Consider the following 8,954-nt stretch of genomic DNA (forward strand, 5'->3'; position numbering starts at 1 on the left):
GAAGCCAAGTCCGAGCGCTTTGGGCCCGGGAGCTACTGTCGGCGTTCTAGAAACAGGGGTCCCCAGATTTGCCTTCCTGCGGCCCGCAGCGTGGCTCCTCCAGCGGCCCCGTATGGCCCATCTTCACCAGCAAACACCCAAGACTCTCACGAGGGGCCAAGCCTCGCAAGGCGGACGGCGGAAGACCTCCTCAGGGGCGGCCTCACCAGGCTGGCTCGCGAGGGGCGGAGAGATCAAGGCAAGGCAAACCTCGCGAGGTTCCAATGACGTAAGTCACGACGATCAAGACCAGGCAGGCGCCAGGTGGGCGCCAGCGAGCACAGTGTCCTCGTTCCCTCTTTGGTGTTAAGGAGGCAAGCGCAGGCGAGGGGTTCCAAGGCAATAGGAAAAGGTTTCCATATCGGTGCAACAAGACCAAGACCAGTAGGACGGCAGGACGAAGGTCACCGTGGAGCCCAAGACGGCGTCACCACCAGAGCCTTTGGCAGGTGAGGACTACTTTTGTCAGGATAGCTTGTACTAGTTGCCCCCTTCAAATTGGCCGTTGTGGGATCCCTTTCCGCTCAATATTTGGGTACAAGACCAGGGCCTCTATAAATAGGACTAGCCACCACCATAGCTAAGGATCGGATCTTGGGTCAGGGCATCTCATCTTGGATCGGAGCCATTCCATCCTAAGCCTCACACATGTTCACCAAGCACAAGAACACCTCTCCTCAGGAGGCTGTTCTTCCCTTGTAACTCTTCATCCTCAGCCAGAGAGGCAATCCACCACACCACACTAGAGTAGGGTATTGCACCACAACGGTGGCCCGAACCGGTATAAATCTTGTGTCTCATGTTCTTTGGGTCCGTCAATCTAGGCCATGAGATCGTTGAGTGTGCGAGCTAGAGAAGGGGGGAGATCTTCGTGTGCACCTCAGTGTTCGAACCTCCAGGGTTTTGCTGGATCCCAAAATCTGACATATTCAAGAAGGGTCTTCCAAGGATAATTGACATACTATCATCCTCGGGAATATCAAGAATAACAAAGTCCATTAAAATAGTAACGTTTGCAACCACAACAGGCACATCCTCACAAATATCGACAGGTATAGCAGTTGATTTATCCGCCATTTGCAAAGATATTTCAGTAGGTGTCAACTTATTCAAATCAAGTCTACTATATAAAGAGAGAGGCATAACACTAACACTGGCTCCAAGCTCACATAAAGCAGTTTTAACATAGTTTCTTTTAATGGAGCATGGTATAGTTGGTACTCCTGGATCTCCTAGTTTCTTTAGTATTCCACCTTTAAAAGTATAATTAGCAGCTTCCAGTATCTTTCTTTTATTAGTAACAATATCTTTCATGTACTTAGCATAAGGATTCATTTTAAGCATATCAGTCAAACGTATACGCAAAAAGATAGGTCTAATCATTTCAGCAAAGTGCTCAAAATCCTCATCATCCTTTTTCTTGGATGGTTTAGGAGGAAAAGGCATGGGTTTCTGAACCCAAGGTTCACTTTCTTTACTGTGCTTCCTAGCAGTGAAGTCTCTCTTATCATAACGTTGATTCTTTGATTATGGGTTATAAATATCAACAGCAGGTTCAATCTCCACATCATTATCATTACTAGGTTGAGCATCAAGATGAACATCATCATTAATATTATCACTAGGTTCATGTTCATTACCAGATTGTGTTTCAGCATCAGAAATAGAAATATCATTGGGATTCTCAGTTGTGTCAACAACAGGTTGACTAGAAGCATGAAAGGTTCTATCATTTTTCTTTTTCTTCTTCTTAGAAGAACTAGGTGCATCAACATTAGTTCTCTGAGAATCTTGCCCAATTCTCTTAGGGTGGCCCTCAGGATACAAAAGTTCCTGAGTCATTTTACCCCATCTAGTCATAACTCTAACAACATTATAATTTTTCTTATTATTTAATTCATTGAGCAAAGCATTCTGAGCCTTAAGTGCTTGTTCTACCTGAGTGATAACCATAGAAGCATGTTTACTAATAAGTTTAAGTTCACCTTTAACTCTAGACATATAATCACTCAAGTGTTCAAGCATATCAGCATTACGTTTCAATTGTCTACCAACATTAGCATTGAAGTTTTCTTGTTTAACAATAAAATTATCAAACTCATCTAAGCATTGGCTAGCAGACATATAACAAGGGATATCACCTTCATCAAATCTATAGAGAGAATTTACCTTTACTACCTGTGTCGGGTTATCAAGACCATGTATTTCTTCAATAGGTGGTAAATTCTTGACATCTTCAGCTTTAATACCTTATTCTTTCATAGATTTCTTTGCCTCTTGCATATCTTCTGGACTGAGAAATAGAATACCCCTTATCTTCGCAGTTGGCTTACGATTTGGTTCAAGAAGTGTCCAATTATTTTCATTAGTCAACATATTATTCAATAGCAATTCAGCTTGATCAACAGTTCTTTCCCTGAAAACACAACCAGCACAACTATCCAGGTAGTCTCTGGAAGCATCAGTTAGTCCATTATAAAAGATATCAGGTATTTCATTTTTCTTGAGAGGATGATCAGGCATTGCATTAAGTAATTGGAGACGCCTCCCCCAAGCTTGTGGGAGACTCTCTTCTTCAATTTACACAAAATTTTATATTTTCCTTAAGGCAGCTTGTTTCTTATGAGCGGGGAAATATTTAGCAAAGAAGTAATAAATCATATCCTAGGGACTACGCACACAACCAGGATCAAGAGAATTAAACCATGTTTTAGCATCACCCTTTAATGAGAACGGAAACAACTTAAGGATAAAGTAATAGCGTGTTTTCTCATCATTAGTGAACAGGGTGGCCATATCATTTAATTTAGTAAGATGTGACACAACAGTTTCAAATTTATAGCCATAAAAAGGATCAGATTCAACCAAAGTAATTAACTCAGGATCGATAGACAAATCATAATCCTTGTCGAAAATAAAGATAGATGAAGTAGCAAAAGCAGGGTCATATTTCATTCTAGCATTCAAGGATTTTTCTTTAAGCCTAGCTAATAATTTCTTAAGATCAGATCTATCATTGCAAGCTAAGAAGTCTCTAGCAGTTTCTTCATCCATAACATAACCCTCAGGCACAACAGGCAATTCATATCTAGGGGGAGAATCTTCATCATCACTTTCATCAATATTATCAATTTCAATAATTTCATTCTCTCTAACCCTAGCAAGTTGTTCATCAAGAAATTCACCTAATGGAATAGTATTATCAAGCATAGAAGTAGTTTCATCATAAGTATCATGCAAAGCAGAGGTGGCATCATCAATAACATGCGACATATCAGAATGAATAGCAGGTGTAGGTGTCGCAAGTTTACTCAAAACAGAAGGTGAATCAAGTGCAGAGCTAGATGGCAGTTCCTTACCTCCCCTCATAGTTGAGGGAAAAATCTTGGTTATTTTATCTTCCAAGTTCTTCATAGTGACTAGCAGATATAAATCCCAAGTGACTCAAAGAATAGAGCTATGCTCCCCGGCAACGACGCTAGAAAATAGTCTTGATAACCCACAAGTATAGGGGATCGCAATAGTTTTCGAGGGTAGAGTATTCAACCCAAATTTATTGATTCGACACATGGGGAGCCAAAGAATATTCTCAAGTATTAGCAGCTGAGTTGTCAATTCAACCACACCTGGAAAACTTAATATCTGCAGCAAAGTATTTAGTAGCAAAGTAGTATGATAGTAGCGGTAACGTTAGCAAAAGTAATAGTTTTGGTTTTATAGTGATTGTAACAGTAGCAACGGGATAGTAAAAAAGCGAAGATCAATATGTGAAAAGCTCGTAGGCAATGGATCAGTGATGGATAATTATGTTAGATGCGATTCCTCATGCAATAGTTATAACATAGGGTGACACAAAACTAGCTCCAGTTCATCAATGTAATGTAGGCATGTATTCCGAATATAGCCATACGTGCTTATGGAAAAGAACTTGCATGACATCTTCTGTCCTACCCTCCCGTGGCAGCGGGGTCCTATTGGAAACAAAGGCATATTAAGGCATCCTTTTAATAGAGCACCAGACCAAAGCATTAACACTTAGTGAATACATGAACTCCTCAAACTACGGTCATCACCGGTAAGTATGCCGATTATTGTCACGTCGGGGTTAACAGACCATAACACATAATAGGTGACTATGGACTTGCAAGATAGGATCAAGAACTCACATGTATTCATGAAAACATAATAGGTTCAGATCTGAAATCATGGCACTCGGGCCCTAGTGACAAGCATTAAGCATAGCAAAGTCATAGCAACATCAATCTCAGAACATAATGGATACTAGGGATCAAACCCTAACAAAACTAACTCGATTACATGATAAATATCATCCAACCCATCCCCATCCAGCAAGCCTATGATGGAATTACTCACGCACGACGGTGAGCATCATGAAATTGGTGATGGAGGAAGATTGATGATGACGATGGAGACATATTCCCCTCTTCGGAGCCCCGAACGGACTCCAGATCAGCCCTCCCGAGAGAGATTAGGGCTTGGCGCTGGCTCCGTATCGTAAAACGCGATGAATCCTTCTCCCTTATTTTTTCTCCCTGAACATGAATATATAGAGTTAGAGTTGAGGTCGGAGGAGCACCAGGGGGCCCACAAGGTAGGGGCGCGCCCAGGGGGTAGGCACGCCCCCACCCTCGTGGACAGGGTGTGGGCCCCCTGGCCTTGATTCTTTCATCAGTATTTTTTATATATTCCAAAATATTCTCCGTTGATTTTCAGTTCATTCCAAGAACTTTTATTTCTGCACAAAAATAACACCATGGCAATTCTGCTGAAAACAGCGTCAGTCCGGGTTAGTTCCATTTAAATCATGCAAGTTAGAGTCCAAAACAAGGGCAAAAGTGTTTGGAAAAGTAGATACGATGGAGACATATCATACACTATTACAAATCGCAAATTGGCTATATGTTCTCTGCCACAGTGTCACATCCCTATTTCTGGTATAACCTAGGCTAGCCTTGATGTTTACATCATGTCTAAATTCGATTTAAATTTGAATTAGGGATATGTGAAAGCCTCAGAAATCATTTCTGGAAATGACCAAGATAAAAATTGCTCCAAATAGGTCCAAGAAAATGTTCATGTTTCTCTTTGAAAATATTGGTCAGAGGTAAAATACAAACCAATATTTTTTGGAGCTCATAAATATTTATATTGGGCATCTGGAACTTATGCGATAATTATTTGCGTTGGATATATATGTTATATATTTTATATATGTCCAATAATTCTGGAAATTTGTGTGGGCCTTTGGAATTTTTCATTTAGTCCCTACCAAATTTATCAGAAGCAGCAAAATTAATTTGGTTCAGAACCAAATTAAAACAAATGTCAGAAATGGAAAAGAGAGAACAGAAATGAAAAAGTGTCTTACCTGGGCCACTTACCTGGCGGCCGGGCACTGTGCAGCCCAGCGGCCCAGCCGACTGGCAGTGCCAGTCGTCCCCTTCCTTGCGCCAGGAGGATAGGGGCACGCACCCGGCGCGCGCGACCACGCGTCCGACCACCTCCTGCCTGTCTGCCTCACCCCCTCGTCGCCCTGGCGCCCTGGACGATGCCATGCCCCCCGGACCTCTCTCACTCTCTCTCCTTCCTCCCCCTCCCCTGGATCTCTCTCTCTCTCTCACGGCCGAGCGCTACTGTCGCCGCAACTCACCGTCATCGTAGCTATCGCCTCCCCCTCGCCCTCTCCTCATGTCTGCAAGCTCCGGCGCAACGCCAACTTTGTCTCCATCGAGCCACGTGCCGCGAGAGGCCGTGGAATGCCGCCATCGCTGTCGTCTTCACCTCGGCCGCCGAGATCGCCACTGCCTTTCTTCCCACGTCGGACCTGCCCCGATCCCGCTGACACCTCCGCCGGATCCTCTGTGATCCCCGCAATCGCTTCCCCCTCTCTGTTTCGTCGTTCGCGCGCCGTAGCCGCGCTACCCACCGGACCCGAGTGGTCACGCCACCGTGGTTCCTCTCTGTCGTGGCTAGAGCTACCGCGGCTCGCAACCGCATGCATCACCCTGCTCCTGGTGACGCCAGGAGGCCATAGAGCCCCTCCGCTCGCTCTTCCATGCACCGCAGTACCCCGCCCGCACCTGGCCGTGCTCCGGCCGCCACCGCGAGCTTTGCTCCGGCGAGCTCCGACCACCCCACGGCCTCCCGCGTGTTCGTTTGGATGCGCGCAAGCCGGGCCGTCGCCTAGGTGGTCTCCGCCGCCCAAATGTTCGCCGGAGCGATGATCCCGTGCGCCTCCGTCGCGTTCGGCCTCGCCGGCGGGTTTGACTGTTTTGACCACTAACTGACTCAGCTGGAGTCACTGACATGTGGGCCCTGCCCTAGCTAATTTGTAGTTAGGGTTAATGTTAATGTTAGTGTTAATTAGCTTTGTTAATTAACTGTGACACTAACATGTGGACCCCACACGTCAGGTTTGACCTGGTCAGCGCTGTTGACTGCTGACATAAGCATGCCACAGTGCTGACGCAATTACTCCTTTTCTGGTTTTATAAATAAATCAGGAAATTCCAGAATTTAGCCAGAACTTCAAAAACTTCACAGAAATTCAACCGTATCTAATATTGAAATAATTTATATATGAAAAATTACCAAAAAAATCAATCTATCCATCTATACCAGTTTCTTGCATGACAAACCAACCTAAACATGCTATATAGGTGAAAACACATGAATGGCATTTATAAATGTTAAATTTGGAGTTGCATTTGAACCCTTGGTTCAAATGGACTTTATTCAAATAGAATGCTAGATGCATTAGCAAAAACCAGATCACATCTTCATGCCATGTTCATGCATCATATTGTTGCATATGCTTGTGTATTGATTGTCAACACCCTCCTTCTCGATGGGTCCTACTTCGGAGACCGTTCCAGAGTACCTGTTAGAGGAGCAGTGCCCCCCTGGCGATCTACAAGGCAAGCAAACCCCCTTGTTCATTCCGATACAATCCCACTCTCTCGCTCCTGCTCTCTTTTATTGCATTAGGACAACAACGATTCAACTTCTACTTTATGCTGCGGTAGTTGAACCCATTCCTCTGCATGACCTATCATTGCCACAGTAAATAGTTGAAACCCACTAGCATGTGTAGGAGTTGATTGAGCCATGTTGTGTTCCTACCATGCCATGCTTGCTATTGCTTAGAGTTGTGGCAGGTCTGATTCATTGGGAATGGATTGGAGTGTTATGATATGTTCTAATGCTGAGAGTTAAGCGTGTGAACACGATTTGGTAAAGGTAGCGATGAGAGGCCATGTAGGAGTACATGGTAGATTGTCTCATTGGGACCGTCCTTAAGAACTGAGTTATGTGTAAGTTGTCCAATGACTAGCTACTGGTGCTCCAAGCTCTCTGGACCTATTAACCAACATGATCTCTGTCCAGGAGTCGCAACTAGTTTCTGGTATTTGTAGGTAGTGTTATTTTTCTACCAAGTGGCACCCGACAGGGTGGACTTGGGACAGACTAGGCACCATGGCCCGGTGTACCAAGTGGCACCCGTTTGGTGGGCTTGGGAACCCTACACACATTGTTTGGGGCCATGAGTGAAACCCCGGCCGGATCTCCTTGCGGATGGAACCCGAATAGGCGATAAACCTAGACTAGAGTTTTGCATGGTTAGTCAGGTCATGGCCGACACCCTTGCCAGGCTTCCGCTTGAAGGTTGCCGAGATACACGACGTGTACATGGTGGTAAGTGGTGAGAGTGTGTGAAGAAGTACACCACTGCAGGGTTAACATGATCTATTCGAATAGTCGGGTCCGTGGTTATGGACTTCTTGGATGCGTAAGTGGTACATAGACAACTTAAAGTGGATACTCTAAAATGATCAAGACAAGTGTGAGTGCTATGGATGGCCTTCTCGTAGGGAGACGGGAATGAATCCATAGTAATGTATTGATGTGGTGATTAGTGGACTCATGTGCGCTTTCCTACCTCAAAGAACTTACTCGTAGTCGTAGAATAGGATAGCCACTGAGTCAAAGCTGGCTTGCTGCAACTAAACCCTACAATGCCTTTTTGATACTAATGCATGTATGATAGGATCTGATATAAGTCTTGCTGAGTACCTTTGTACTCACATTTGCTTTATTTATGCTTTGCAGAGGAGATCTCGGTCTCACTAGTAGTTCCTCTTGGACTTCGACAAGTAGCTTGTTACCTCAGCTACGATCTTGTACCCTTGGAAGGGTCTTGTAGATAGTCAAGCTTCTCAGCCTTTTTCATTTGTAGTTGTCTGTACTCAAACATATTATGCTTCTGTTGCTTGTATGCTCTGAATGATGGGTCATGTGACCCCTGTTTGTAATAATGCTATGTTGGCTCATCTGGGCCTTTATCTATATGAGTTGTTGAGTTATGTTGTGATGCCATGTTGTACATCACATACTTGCATGTTATGCATACATGTAATGTGTATTGCTATGTGTGGGATCCGACACCTAGTTGTTTATTCTTGGTAGCCTTTCTTATGGGGAAATGTCTCCTAGTGCTCCCACTGAGCCATCGTAGCCTGCTACTGCTCTGGAACACTTAGGCTGGCCGACATGTGTCCTTCTTCATTCTTGTGTCTATCCCTTCGGGGAAATGTCACGTGTTGTTCATTTAAGTTCTTGTAGATTGCTACGACTTGGGTTCATACGTTGATGATCGACACGTTCATTGCTGGGTCATGTATGCCTGCCCCTGTAAGTTAGTGCCACTTTGGATTCACGACTAGTCATGTCGGCCCGGGTTCTATGTCATATAGATGCTAGCGACACTATCATATACGTGAGCCAAAAGGCGCAAATGGTCCCAGGCCAGGTAAGGTGGCACCCGTGGGAATACCGTGCGTGAGGCCGCAAAGTGATATCATGTGTTACATGCTAGATCGGTGTGACTTAGGATC

Source organism: Triticum urartu, chromosome 4A (assembly GCF_056163025.1).
Source record: "Triticum urartu cultivar PI428250 chromosome 4A, HENAU_Tu73, whole genome shotgun sequence".
Lineage (NCBI taxonomy): Eukaryota > Viridiplantae > Streptophyta > Magnoliopsida > Poales > Poaceae > Triticum > Triticum urartu.